The sequence below is a fragment of the Stegostoma tigrinum genome, chromosome 4 (assembly GCF_030684315.1).
Source record: "Stegostoma tigrinum isolate sSteTig4 chromosome 4, sSteTig4.hap1, whole genome shotgun sequence".
Lineage (NCBI taxonomy): Eukaryota > Metazoa > Chordata > Chondrichthyes > Orectolobiformes > Stegostomatidae > Stegostoma > Stegostoma tigrinum.
Genome location: NC_081357.1, coordinates 123,971,444 through 123,986,573, shown reverse-complemented (window position 1 = coordinate 123,986,573; position 15,130 = coordinate 123,971,444).

Sequence of the window (15,130 nt, the reverse complement as noted above, 5' to 3'; positions counted from 1 at the left end):
CCAGAAACCCCCACCCCAACCCTATCCCTGTAGCCCTGCATTTTCCATGGCCAATCCACCTAGCTTGCAAACCCTTGGTTACTGTCAACAATTTAGCATGGGAAATCCACCTAACAAAATTATCAGATCCGACACCAGGTCATGGTTTACAGAGCTGTTGTAGCTCCTGCCCTCCTGTGTGGTTCTGAGGCGTGGACTGTCAACAGCAGATGCCTCAAGACACTGAAGCAGTACCAGCAACGCTGCGTACACAAGATCATATGAATCTACTGGGAAGAAAGAGGCACCAACAGCAGTGTCCTTGGTAAGACCAACATTCCCAGTATTGAGCCATTGACCACCTTTGACTGCTGTGATGGGCTGAGCATGTTGTCCACATGACTGCCATGAGCTCTCTGAGTAGGTGTTACACCCCCAGCTTCAAAACAGCAAGCAAGCCCCAGGTGGACAAAGGAAGCACCTCAGTGATACTCTCAGGGCCTCACTACCAAAGTGCGCCATTCCCACAGACACCTGGCACTCACTGGTCCGACACTGTCCAAAGTGGAGGAGCATCCAGGAAGACGTTGAGCACCTCGAGACTTTCCATCTAGGGAAAATGGAAGCCAGGAAAAAAATCTGTGAAAGGAGTGCACTGTCTCTCCAATGCCCTACCCATCCTTTCCCATGACCACCACCTGCCCCAAGTGTAACTGAGCCAGCGGTAGTTGTATCAGTTTATACAGCCATCTATGGACTCACCCTGAGAGTGGAAGAGAGTCATCCTCGTCTATGATGGACCACCAATGATGATGGCATCTTTGGATTTTATATTCCCTTCATCATCTATTTGTACAGGACACTACATTGTTTCAACGTTGTATCTGACTGCAAAAAGGTTTGTCATCGCACCTTTAAAATTTTTCTTAGGTTTAGTAGATAGTAAAATTGCTCTTCCCTTCGCTTAAGAAAACTGCAATTTGCACCTCATTGTTTCTAATGAATGAATTAATTACATAGCCTCCTGCTACGAATAACCTAAACCATTTCTGCAGGCAACTGCACCAGTTGAAGAGAAAAGATCTGATTTCACCTTTCCTCACCTTACAGCAATAAAGTCTACAAAATAATTTTTCATTCATATTCATATATACAAATATGTGAAAATTTATTTAGCAGTCAAATACATCATTAGTTATAAATTTGCATAGCACTCCTACCATTTGAACCAATATGAATTTTGAATAATTTTTGCTGTGTCAGCACGAAAAGAGTTGGTTCATTTAAATTTGATAGGTAAGTTAATCAAAATATTTCTGTGCAAGTGTGTCATCTGCACTTTCCCTACAGATAAATGGAATTGAAGATATTGCAAGCATGTTCTTGCTTTTGGACCAGGGAAGGTGAAATACAGAGCTTTAATAAAATAAATGTCTGGATTATCTGCTTACAAAACCACTAAATAATTTTTTAAAATTCCAACATTTCTGTCTTCTGTAGATACTACTTGTCTCATAAAATTCTGCAGGCTTGTCCTTAGCATTGTTGTTATGACCAGGGCTGGAGGAATGCATTTTCCAAGTTCCCAGAGTCAACAATTAAATAATGTATCAATATCTTGTTTTAAACTTAAACATTTGGCAACCAAGTTTCTTGATAAACACAATTACGGGTTTATTATCAAAACAAAACTTATTCAATGGAAATACTATAATTGATGAAAGTAAACAGTCAGTGACAGTAATGTATAATAGTGTATAATATCCCAGCTGTTGTTATTTAAGGACAAGTCAGATCCCAGTCCAGTCCTGGTTTAATATTTAATATGTTTTGGCTTTACCAAAGTGGTTTTCTCTTGAAACATAAACTTGCTTTGCCATAGATTTTGCTTTCATAAAACGGATGTTATTTAACAAAAGAAACAAGGATATATAAAATAAACCAAAACATGATAACACAAATTCAAAGGCTTTTAGATGCACAGTAAGAGTGAAACTACATTGATTCCAGAAGAAAAAGTCAGCTTTTGCATAGTCCCTAAAATACTCCCCTGATAGAGTATCTAAAAACACACACAGCATGATACAAAAACATGATTCATACAAAGTCCTTGATTCTAACACCTCGATAGTTTGAAGTCACCAGAGAATATAAGCAGATAGCTTCATAGAGTTAGTGTCAAACGGTACAGAAGACATCTTTCAGCTCATCAAGTATGTACTGACAAAAATACACTATTCCCTACACAATTCCCATTTTATCCACACTTTGCCAATAGCATTGAATACTTATCCAAGTACTTTATGAAGGTTGTGAGGTTTGCTGCTACAATTAATCTCCCAGGCAGTGAATTCTAGACCCCCACTGCCCTCTGAGTGAAAATAAAATTCCTCAAATCCCCTCTAAACCTCCTGTTATCATTTAAAATTATGCCCCTTGTTATTGACTCTTCAATGAAGGGAAACAGCTGCTTTCTGTTTCACCTGCCCAAGTCCCTCATCACCTCATCTGCCTCAAGCAAGCACCACACCCCCATTAGATTCCTCTGCTTCAAAGGAAACAACCCGAGCTTATCCAGCCTCTCCTTATCGCTGAAACACTTCATCCTGGACAACATCCTGGTGAATCTCCTCTGCAAGTGCAACCACATCCTTCCTACACTGTAGTGACCAGAAATACACACAGTACTCCTACTGTGGCTTAACCTAAGTCCGTACGCCTCCAACATAACCTTCTTGTTCTCATAATCCATGCCATAACTGATGACGACAAGCATGCAGTACACCTTGTTAACTGCTCAATTAGCCTGTCCAATCAGGAATCTGTGGACAAGCTCCCGAGATCCCTGTGTTCCTGTCAGCTCCGTAGTGTCTTGCCCTTCATTGAGCACTTCCTTGTCGTGTTCCATCTTCCAAAGTGTATCACCTCACATTTATAGAGGATTATTTTGGATTCATCTCAACAAGTTACTTTGGATCTCATGAGCTTTCACCTTCATTATCAGTTTTCTGTGAGGAATCTTGTCAAAGGCCCTGCTGAAATCCATATAAAGCACATCAAGTGTCTTGCCCTCGACCAAATATTTGGTCAGCTTCTTGAAAAATTCCACCAAATTTGTTAAGTATGACCTCCCTCTGACAAAGCCATGCTGACTATCCCTGTTCAAACCTTGCCTCTGTAAATCGAGACACATTTTCTCCTTCTCTATTCTCTCAAATAGCTTCTTAACTGATGTTAGATTCATTGATGGATAGTTCCCCAGTCTATCTCTACCACCCATCTTCTAAAATGGAACTACATTAGATCACCTCCAATCCTCTGACACTTCTCCTATGACTAGACCTGATTTAAAAACTTTGCCCAGGGCGTCTGTGATTTTCTCCCTCATCTCCCACAACAGCTTAGAATATAACTCATCTGGACCTGGTTATTTGCCCAATTTTAACGCGCTAAAAGTTCCCATACCTCCTAGACAAATCTCAGCAGATCCAGTACATTTCAGGTCTTTTATGGCACTTCTTCAGAACATTAAATTTTTCTCTCCATTGATGTTGTGGGATCCATTGAGATTTCCCAGGGCTTCAAGTGTTTATCTCAGATTTCTAGATTTGCAGAACTTTGTTCTTTTTATTTTTTTACTCTAAAAATGTAATTTAGAACCAGCTACTGTCAGACCTACTGAGTTTTCTAGCAGTTTCTGTATGTCTTTCAGAGTATGTTAAGTCTATGACTATCTGAGGTTGGAAGAAATTGACCAAATTGTGAAATCAAATTTGGTACACCATATAAGAAGCTAATTAAACAAATTTTAATCTTATGAAATTTATTACAGCACCAGTACAAAAATTAGTCAGTTACAATATTGATGTCAAATCTTGAAAGCTGAGTTTTATATAGAATTTTTGAAGGAATATATCAATTTACATTTATCATCATGGGAATAAACTGTCTTCACTTGTTTTAATTAAGCTGTTGTTTAACCATCGAATTTTAAAGATTTTTGAATTCTTACTTAAACATAAACATAAAATAAGAAATCAGAGTGGGAGTATAATCCCCTTGAGTTTACTCCACCATTCAATAGGACCATAGCTGATCTCCAATTGCCATTTTGTGCCCAGTTCTTACATCCTTGATTCCAAGAGACTATTTTTCTCAGCCATGACCAGGCTCAATGATTGAGAATTATACAGTCCTTTGGGGTAGAGAACTCCTAAAATTCACTTTGAGTAAATGGATTTCTCTCATCTCACTTTGAAGCAGTGGACTCTTTCTTCTGAGCTCTAAAATCTCCAAGGTAAGACTTTCAGCATCGGTTCTTTCAGCTCATCTTAGAATTCTATGTTCCAACAAAATTACCTCGCATTTTTTTGAAGTCCAGAGGGATTGAGCACATTGTATTCAATCTCACTTGTTGGATCTCTGATCTCCAAGAAAACTGTGCCTTCAGACAAGATCCAGGAACTGTTGATTGCATCTCCTTTAAACCAGGCAGCCTTTTCCTATTGAAGGCTGTGTGCCTATTAAGGGGAGTTTGCACTCCTACAATAATACCTTGCAGAAAATCATTTGGTAACGTCTTAGTGATATTTCTTCAGGAGGCTTGCAATCAAGCTCACCGATGTTGATCTGGAAATTCCAGGTTCCAGTGATGTCTTGGATGAAAGCAATATTTCCAGGTCCAGACAAAAGGCTCAAATCTCAGTCAGAGGAGGGAAGAAAAGCATTTTGCCCAGGATGTAAACTGACCAGAACATGACCCCACAGCTCTGGTAACAGTGCCACAAAAAACACAATGACCTTTCACGGGTGGTCAATATAATGGCATCCATCGTCCAATCTCATCTCATGCTCACAATCGCAGCATCCCCTCACTAGGCTCTGGGGACCACTTGTAGCTCTACCCTCTAGTACCTAAGAGTCACTCTCTACCTTCACTTCCTGCACCCTGGCCACCAATGCTGCCTCTGATTTACCTCAGCTATCCCATTATGGCAGGCACATCAGCCCCAAGACCACTGCCACTCAATCAATGCCACTCTACTCCCTTTATTCTAGGAGGTGGATGCCAGAATATGAGTTAGAGGTTGGCCACTGGAGCACTTGGGGCACTTCAAGACCCAAATTCTAGAAGATGTGACTTGACATACTGAGTGAAATGACCTTTTATTTTTAATTATTCACTTTTAGGATGTGCGTACCAGTGGTTGGATCAGCTTTTATTGCCTATTCCCGAGTTGCCCTTGAGAAAGTGGTCGTGAGCAGTCTTCTTGATGAGGAATATAAAATACAAGTGAACGTTATGATTTTGGTTGAGATAAGCAGCGGTGTTAAGGGGAATCAGATACCCCAAAATCAAGTTTGCAACATTTTGTCTAGTTATACACAAGTACATAAGAAATAGGAGCAGGAGCAAGTCCCTCTTCAAGCCAACAAATTCAATAAGACCTTTCCTGATCTGATTGTGATCTTAACTCCGCTTTTCTGCCAGAAACTTTGATTCTCATGTCGATCGAAAATCCGTCTATCTCAGCTTTGTAAATGTCTAACGGCTCACCCACTACATCCTTGTTGGGGAAGAGAATTCCAAACATAATAAGTATCTGAAAGAAGAAGTTCCTCATCTTCATCTTAAATTGGAAACACTTTGTTGCTTAACCAATTTCCCTGGTTCCAAATCTCCCTACAACATAAATGGTTGAGGGCATAACAATGACCTTTGCAGCACACTCCAAGTTACAGTTTGCTAATTGAAACTGACCCATTTGTTTTGGCTCTCTGTTTCTTGGCCATAAGTCAGTTTTCTCCCCATTTAAATATAACATCCAAATGTGACATGCTCTTAATTCCTGTAACAATCTTTTCTGTGGCACCTTATTAAAGGTCTTCTGGAAATCACAAACATTCCCCTTTATTCACTTTGTTACATTTTCAAAGAATCATAGAACCCTTACTGTGCAGAAAGAGGCCTTTCGGCCCATCGGGTCTACACCTTTGAAGACCATCCCACCTAAGCCCAGACCTGTCACTGAAACACTACATTTTTATCTGCTGTGTTCTTAGGACAATAATTAACCAATATTATCTTTCCAGGCTTATTCCCATAAACAAAATTTGCTCTCACCTCCTCTCCAAAGCAAGCTGTAGCTCAAAGTTCAAAGTTCAATTCTTAATTCCAGTTCCCAGTTGTAAACCAAAAAATGAGATGAAAAAAGAAAAACAACGATGATCTCAACAAAACAGAAAATGCTTAGCAGGCCAGGAGAGAGAAAAACAAAGTTAATATTTCAGGTTGATGATCCTTTTTTTCAGATTTGGGAATGTTAAAAATGTAATTTTTAAACAAATGAAATGTAAATGGTTTGAAAAACGAAAACAAAAAGGGCGAATTTTTAATAGGTCAGACGGCAGAAAAGGTGAAATGAGAAAGGTTTTGATATTGCAAGGTCAAGCAAAGGAATGAATGGGGCAAATAAAGAAACAAGAGATGAATGTAGAACAGATGTCAATGGTGGAAGGATGAACACCTGTCATTCAAAGCAAAATAAAAATGAAACAATGGAAGTTGGATCAAGACTAGCAAAGCAAATAGAAACAAAATGAAGACACAGCTTACATCTGAGATCATTAGACAATGTCTAATTAAAAGAGCAGATAGTGTTGCTGGAGTTTAGGGTAGGCTTCATTGGAACATTCCAAGAGCCAAAACCCAGACAGTGACCAGAGACATAGGAACACAAAACATAGTACATAAAAGCAGAAGTAGTCCATTCACCTCTCGAGCCTGCTCTGCTGTTCATTCTCATTATAGCTGATCACCAATCTCAGTACCCTAATCCCATCCTCCCCTATATCCCTTGATCCCTTTAGTCACAAGAGCTATGTCTACCTCCTTCTTGAAAACACAATAATTTGGCCTCAACCACTTTCTGCAATAATGAATTCCATAGCCTCACCACTCTCTGGGTGAACAAATTTCTCCTCACCTCAGTCCTGTAAGGTTTACTCGTGTTCCTTAAATTATGAGCTCTGGTTCTGGATTCCCCTGTCATTGGGAACATCCTTCCTGTATCAAACCTGTCTAGTACTGTTAGAATGCTTTCACTTTCTCTGATAACCCCTCGCTCTTCTAAACTCCTTCGAATACAATGATCACCAACTCAATCGCTCCTCGTACATCAATCCTGCCATCGCAAGAAGCAGTTTGGTAAACCTTTATAAGCCTTTACTGCGCTCCTTAAAACATCCAGAATCAGAGAAAGGCGGAAAATTAAATCGTCAGGTGACTGGAAATAAAGGGGCACCTTCACAGACTGAGTGAAGGTGTTCTGCTAAGTAATCACCCAATCTACATTTGATCTCCCCAAACTAGGAAACCAACATTGTAGCAGTGAAGTCATTGCTCCACCTGGAGTGAGTTTTTGGGTGAACGATGAGGGGGGAGGTGGTTAAAACAACAGGGGCCACTTCTCCTGTGGTTACATGGAAGGCGCTGTAGGATGGGAAATAGATATTGGGATGATTGAAGAGCGAATCCTGATGTTATGGAAATAGATTCATGCAGAACACTGAAAGGAACAAAACAGAGAAGTTGCCTTTCAAGTTGATATCTGATTGAAGTTGATTGAAATGGCAGAGGATGATCCAGTGATATGCAGGCTGGTGGGCAAAAGGTGGAACCCTGTCATGATTCTGGATAAGGGGAGAGATCAGAACCATGCAACAGGGCTTGGGGATGGCCAAAGACCTTATCAATCATATCAAAGGATATCCTCAGTTGAGAGAAAAGGAAGATAGAACAGAGCCGTTTTTATTGAAGGATAAAGTGTCATGCATATCATGTGGTGTAAGCAGTTTTAGATGTTTTGTATATGTGTTTGCCTCTGTTTCAGATGATATCTTTAAGTGCCTCAATCAGATAGAATGGAGAGTCATCGAAGGAAACAACATCAGAACCGATGTGATAGAGACAGAGAAACTGGGAGAATTCAATGAAGTCTTAACAGGAAGCGGAGAATGAGCAAGTGTAATCAACACATTTGTACGAGTCAGTGGGTTGAAAGGTGATGTTAGTTGATAGGTTAGCCTGAAAAATGGGGGCACTCACCATTGTTATCTTAAACAGATGCAAACACACATACAATACATTTAACCTTCTTTTATTGTTCATTGTGCGCAAATATCAGGCAACAGGATATAATTTACACCCCCAGTCTTCATCCTGGAAACATTCTGTCACTCAGCCCAAAATAGCAATCCATCTCCTGTAGCTGTGTGGTACATGTGTACTTTATCACACCCACTATGAGTTACATGCTGACACCTAGCTATCACGGTGTGTCATCATAACAGCTAGAACCTATTATTTATTCTGCTCTGATTGCAAGGGAAAACAGCCCACAACAAAGGAGAAAAATGTACAAAGAAGGAAGATATTTTAATATTAATTAACAGCTGAAGAATTAAAATATCCCCAATAGATATGGGCAACATGAGAAGATCAATTCATGGTCAGATTAAACTTGCGTATTCATTAACTATAATTCATGGATCACTGGATGAGAAGATGTAGGGAACTTGGCTCATTCTGTGATTTTTCAGCTGAAGAGGTAGCAAACAGAATTGTCACGTTGGAAATTGCATCTGCCCCTGAAAGATTTACTGGGCAGATTGTAAACTTAATTTGTCAGAGACACTGAAGGATGGATGAAACTTATAGGTTCTATGTACAAAACCCAACAGGTAACATTGTCTTCAGACCACTCGAACATAGCAAAGCATGTGGATGATGTGACCTTCTTCATGCACCAAGGAAATGCCCAGATTCTAATCAACTTTGCAATGCATGTGCAGAAAAGGCTATCAGCAAAGCAGTGTACTGAATTAAACAATAATGCAGCTATAAAAAGATGTGGACAGACCCAAACAGATTCACATGGTCAATCGCATTAATATCATCAATCTCATTACATAGTCTGAAGTATTTGCATGTCGGATTATTTGTCCTCAGAAAGCAAGTGAGTATTTATTATTGGCTAAGATTGATAAAGAGACAAATGGCAAGATCCTGGAAAAGCTCAGCAGGTCTGACAGCAATTGTGAAGAAAAAAACAGAGTTAAAGTTTCAGGCCCACTGACTCTTAATGCGGTTCTGAGGAAGGGTCACCGGCCCTGAAACGTTAACTCTGTTTTTGCTTCACAGATGCTGCCAGACCTGCTGAGCTTTACGAGTAGCTTTGTTTCTCTTCCTGATTTACAGCATCCACAGTTCTTTAGGTTTTTATTGGGAACATCTTGCCCTGGGATTTCTGGAAACAACATGTTCCTACATACATAGGGAGCCATCACAAAACTTACAAGTGCCAAACTACCAGCAGATAATGGTTTACCAATTTTGCGTGCCAGATCAATAATTCTGGAGTGTGGATACAATCAGTCCTCCTGGACATTGTGTTCCATGAAATAGACAACACTAGACCAACACTTGTAGATATATCAGCATTACATGACCTTGCACTAGTCACAAGCCATTAGCCCAAAACTGAACTGTACAAGACATATAAACACAATGGCTACAACAGTAGATCAGAGTCTAGGAATATTGCAGTGAATAATTCATTTTCTGCCTCCCCAGAGCCTGTTCATCATCTACAAGTTGCAAGTTAGGAGTCTGTTAGAATATTCTGTACTTGCCTGGTTACGTACACCTCTAACATTACTCAAGAAACTTGACGCAATCCAGGATAAAGCAACCCGCTTGATTAGCATCACATTTACAAGCATTCACTTCCTCACCTCTGATGCCAGTAGCAGCAATGTTTGCCTTCTACATGATGCATAGCGGAAATTCGCCGAGCCTCCTTAGACACTACCTACCAAGTCCATATCAGCTACAATCTATAAGGACAATGGGGCAGTTGGTACATGGGCGCACCATCACTTGTAATTGCTGCCCTATCACCACTGTGGATTTAGCTACAACAAATGGACTGGAGTGGTTCAAGAAGGCAGTTCACAACCACCTTCTCAAGAACAATTAGGAATAAGCAATAAATGCTGGCTCAACCAATAAAGCCCACGTCCCATGAATGAATAAAGAAAAGGTGAAAATGTACAGCATGCAGCGCTGTTGGCTCTAGGCTCCATAATTATGAAGTGCTTCAGAAGTTAGTCGTGGCTCACATCAATTCCGACCAGGAAAACTGCCTTGCTCCTCCACAATTCACCTACCAGTGCAACAGGTCCACAGCAGAATCTATCTCCTTGGCCCTACATCAATCCCTGGAACATCGGGATAACAACGATACCTACACCAGGCTTCTACTCGTTGACTATGGTTCTGCCTTCAACACCATAATTCCAAACAAGGTCTTATCTAAACTCTGAGACCTAGGTCTTGGCTCTCCACTTTGTAACTGGATCCTCAACTGCCTGACCCATGGACCGCAATCAGTAAGAATAGCCGACAACACCTCCTCCTCCATGACCGTCAATACTGGTGTCCCACAAGGCTGTGCACTCAGCATCTTACAGTACCACTTATACACATGCAAATTTATGGCCAAATTCCGCTCCAACTCCATTTATAATCTTACTGATGACACCACTGTTACAGGTCAGACCTCAAACAATAATGAGACAGAGTACAGGAAAGAGATTGAGAGCTTAGCCACATGATATAAAAACAGCAATCTCTCCATCAATGTCAGCAAAACAAAGGAGCTGATCATTGCCTTTAGGAAGCAGAGTGGAGGGCATACCCCTGTCTGCATCAATGGAACTGAGGTAGAGATGTTCGATATGGTCGATTTCATGGCAGTGATGATCACGAGCAATCTGCCCGGGATCATGCATTTCAATGTGATGGGCAAGAAAGCACAGCAAAGTCTCTACTTCCTCAGGAGGCTAAAGAAATTCAACATGTCCACAAGGATTCTTACTAATTTTTATAGATGCATCATTGAAAGTATCCTGTCTGGATGTGCCACAGCAAGGTATGGTAACTGCTCTTCCCAAAATCACAAGAAACTTCAGAGAGTCATGAATAAGACCTAGTCGATCACACAAACCAGCCTTCCAACCATTGACTCCATCTATACTTCCCACTGCCTTGAGAAAGCAACTGACATAATCAAAGACCCCTCCCACCCCAGTTATATCCTCTTCCACTCTCTTGTGTCGAGCAGAAGGTATATATCTTTGAATACACATATGAAGAGATGTAAGAACAGCTCCTCTGCCTATGTTATCAGACTTCTGAATAGACCTCCTAAATTTAAAACGGAAATGAGGAGGCATTTCTTCAGCCCGAGAGTGGTGGGCTTGTGGAAATCATGGCCACGGAGTGCAGTGGAGGTCGGGACGTTGAATGCCTTCAGGGCAGAGATCAATAAATTCTTGATTTCACAAGGAATAAAGGGCTACAGGGAGAGTGCAGGGAAGTGGAGTTGAAATGCCCATCAGCCATGATTTAAATGGCGGAGTCGACTCTATGGGCCAAATGGCCTTACTTCCACTCCTCTGTCTTAAGGTCCTGTGGTCTGACATGTTAATTTGGATTTCTTTCTGTCTGTACCTTCTCTGTGGCTGTCACGCTATATTCTGTACTTTGTTCTGCCACCCTGATGCACTTTGCATGGTTTGAAGTATCTGTATGGCACACAAAGTACGCTTTTCTCTGTCTCTTGGTACACGGGGCAACAATAAACTAATCAATCAATCAATGTTGTTCTGTCGCCTTACAATCATGTACAGTGTAAGAATAATCATAGTTTATTAGTAACTAAGAAGCTGAATCTGAGGTTGTATTTAGACTTAAAGAACCCATACTTAAACACGATCCAACACTCTTCCAGGGCTGAGATAGCCTTTTGCTGGCTGATGTATAGCTTCTGCCCAGTGACCAGTTATTTCTTTACTCCAGGTTTGAGTATATTTTGCCTGAGGTTTTAAAATTTCTAAAATTTAGTTGTGAAAATCCCAGCTGCTGTCATTTTCTATTCTTCCAACTGACTGAATGAAATTTGTCAGGGTTTGAAATTTGCCCTGATATTTGTTGTCATGTAGCTTTAATGCCAACTACTTCATTGGATGGATTTCCTGGGCACGCTGCTACCTGCACAGTTAAAAAAAGAGCAGAAAAAATGTTCAATTTTTTTTCTTATTTGAATAAAGTATCTAAATATTTTGCTTTGGTAGCATCTGTGAAGAAAAAAATCAGAGTTAATGTTTCAGGTCTGGGTACCCTTCCTCAGAACTTCCCCAGTTCTGAGGAAGAGTTGCGGGACCTGAAACATTAACTCTGTTTTCTTCACAGACACTGCCAGACGTGCTGAGCTTTTCCAGCAACTTCTGTTTTTGTTGCTGATTTACAACATCCACAGTTCTTTAGGTTTTTAAATATTTCACTTTGATTAGCAGTGGTTGAAAATAATTCAGATTCAAGAACAGGATGCTTTCGTTTATCCAGTTAAATATGTGTTTTGTACAAATGCTCTTATTTTATCATTCTTCAGCCGACTGTTTTCCATAATGATAAAGTTGGTCGATAGGTCTGTATTGGAAGTATTGAGAATGAAAATATCTGGCGCCATGTGAAATAATTCCAGAGAGGCCAATACCCTGTCACCAAGGCACCCTTTACTGATACGTGGAGAGTCATTGGCTCTGATCCAATTTCCTCAGAGCCAGCTCTCAGAGTGAACAGGATGCCTGACACACTTGTTCATATCTGTCAGCCAAGGCTCCCTAATTGGATCAGATTAGCAGCCTTAATCAGGGAATGCAGATACTATAAAGTCCACCTGGCTAACCCTGTTACAATCATTAATGTCTTTCAGGGAAGGAAACTGTCATCCACACCCGGTCTGGTCCACATACGACTCCAGGTCCACAGCAATGAGGTTATTTTTAACTGCCGTCTGGGAAATTAGGAATAGGCGATTAATGCTGGCCTTGCTAGCGACACTCTTACCCCGTAAATGAATTAAAAAAACACTACACCATGTAAAGTCATTCTATAAAGTTAGATTTTAGCTGGAATTTGTGATCTCATACACAAGGTACCTGGCATTGCCTCTAGTCTATACCATTCTAACACACGGCATTGGATATAATCGTAGAAATGCAACATTTCCTTTAGCGTTAATGATGAACATTGCACCACAAGTACATACGAATTCATTAACTATTTCAAAGACTGTGAGGCTTTTTCTATGAATAACCATTTCACTAGCGCCTTATACCAATAGCTCTTTTCACACCATGAATGGCTATGCTGAATCACCAACACTTGAAAGACCTCTTTGTAGTTTACATTGAGAGTGCCTCAACCATGAGGAACAATGATAAAGTTCAATTTCTTCTCAAATGTTATGAGCTGTGCTAATCACTGTTTAAGCTTTCATTGAATGAATATCTTCCTCATTTTTAACCTGTGTTTTATCTAGTTTGGGCATTAACTGATAATCTATAACAATATCTACCATTCCTGTTGTTAGTTCCTCAGGGACACAAGGTAATAATTTTAAACCAATGTGCTGTTTGAATTAATCTGCCATTTTTCTTCTCTTCACCATTACAGTTCAGTACACACAGCAGTAGTCATCATACTAACATTAGAGAACAGGATTAAGTCCAATTAGTTCTCCAGTAGGGGTTTAGTGTAGTGCTATGAAATGACACGCGTTTCCCATGGAGTCATTTATGTGCAACACATGCTGCAACAACTTGAATAAATTGTAGCCTCTATCTTTATAATTTAACATAATGCAGGGAAGTGAAGAAAAAACACAGGCATCTCATAACACTTGTGCCTTTCGTGTCACAGATGGTTTTCTGACTGGCAGGAAATCAAGTTTGCACTCTTCAAGCCCGAGTCACAGAGATTTTTTGATAGAAAAGGGAGTGAAGTGGTAGGGCAGCTAGAGCAGAAAAATAGGTTTGGATGGCAAGCAGCTCACGATGATCTTAATGAATGGTGGAGCAGGCTCACAGGGACAAACAGTTTAACACTGTTCATATGTCCTATGTAAATATTCAAAATCGTGAAACTTAAATTCATCATGAAAACACAAATACAGTATTTTATTGAAAAATATTATCTACTTATCAACTAATAATTGATAGCAATAAGTACATATTCAGATAGTCAGTATATTAAGATTGAATTACTAGTGTTAATGCCTGCTTTCAAATAAATTCAAGTGGTAGACAACAGAAATGGTATCGATTCATTCAACTAAGTCGAACAGATTCCTTTCAAAAATTAACATTTTGGGGTCCAGTTGATAAGTAAGTTGAGCTATGGCATTACAAGTGACATTACATTTTCAGCAGGACAAGGTGGCTTCCGAAAAGTAGTTGTCAAAGTTCTCCAATGTAGGCATTTTTTTTGGTCATGGCTTGGTTTTCCTGTAGGCTTTTGTTTTATACATTCACAGTATGTGAGCATTGCCAGGCCAGCAGCCATTGCCTAGATGGTAGTTAAGAGTCCACCATATTGCTGTGGGTCTGGAGTCAATCCTAGGCAAGACCAGGTAAGGGATGACAGATATCCTTCCCTAAAGACATTGGTGAACCGGATAGCTGCAGGACGGGGCCATTCAGCTCTTTGACCCTGCTTCACCCATTCATGACGATCATGGCTGATTGTTCAACTCAATAGCCTAATCCTGCTTTCTCCCCATAACCTTTGATCCCATTCACCCCAATTGCTATATCTAGATGCCTCTTGTATACATTCAATGTTTTGATGTCAACTACTTCCTGTGGTAATGAATTCCACAGGCTCACCACTCATTGGATGAAGAAATGTCTCCTCATCTCCATTCTAAATCATCTACCCCAAATCCTTAGATGGTGACCTTTGTTTCTGAACGCACCCACCACTGGGAACGCCCTCTCTGATCTACCCTGTCCAGTCCTGTTAGAACTTTATAAGTCTCCATGAGAGCTCCCGCACACCCCACCTCAATCATCTGAACTCCAGAGAAAGCAGTCCCAACCTAATCAATCTCTCCTCATATGCCAGACCCACCATCCCCAGAATCAGCCTGGTAAACATTTGCTGCACTCCCTGAAGAGCAAGACCATCCTTCCTCAGAAAAGGAGACCAAAACTTCACACACTATTCTAAGTGTGGCCTTACCAA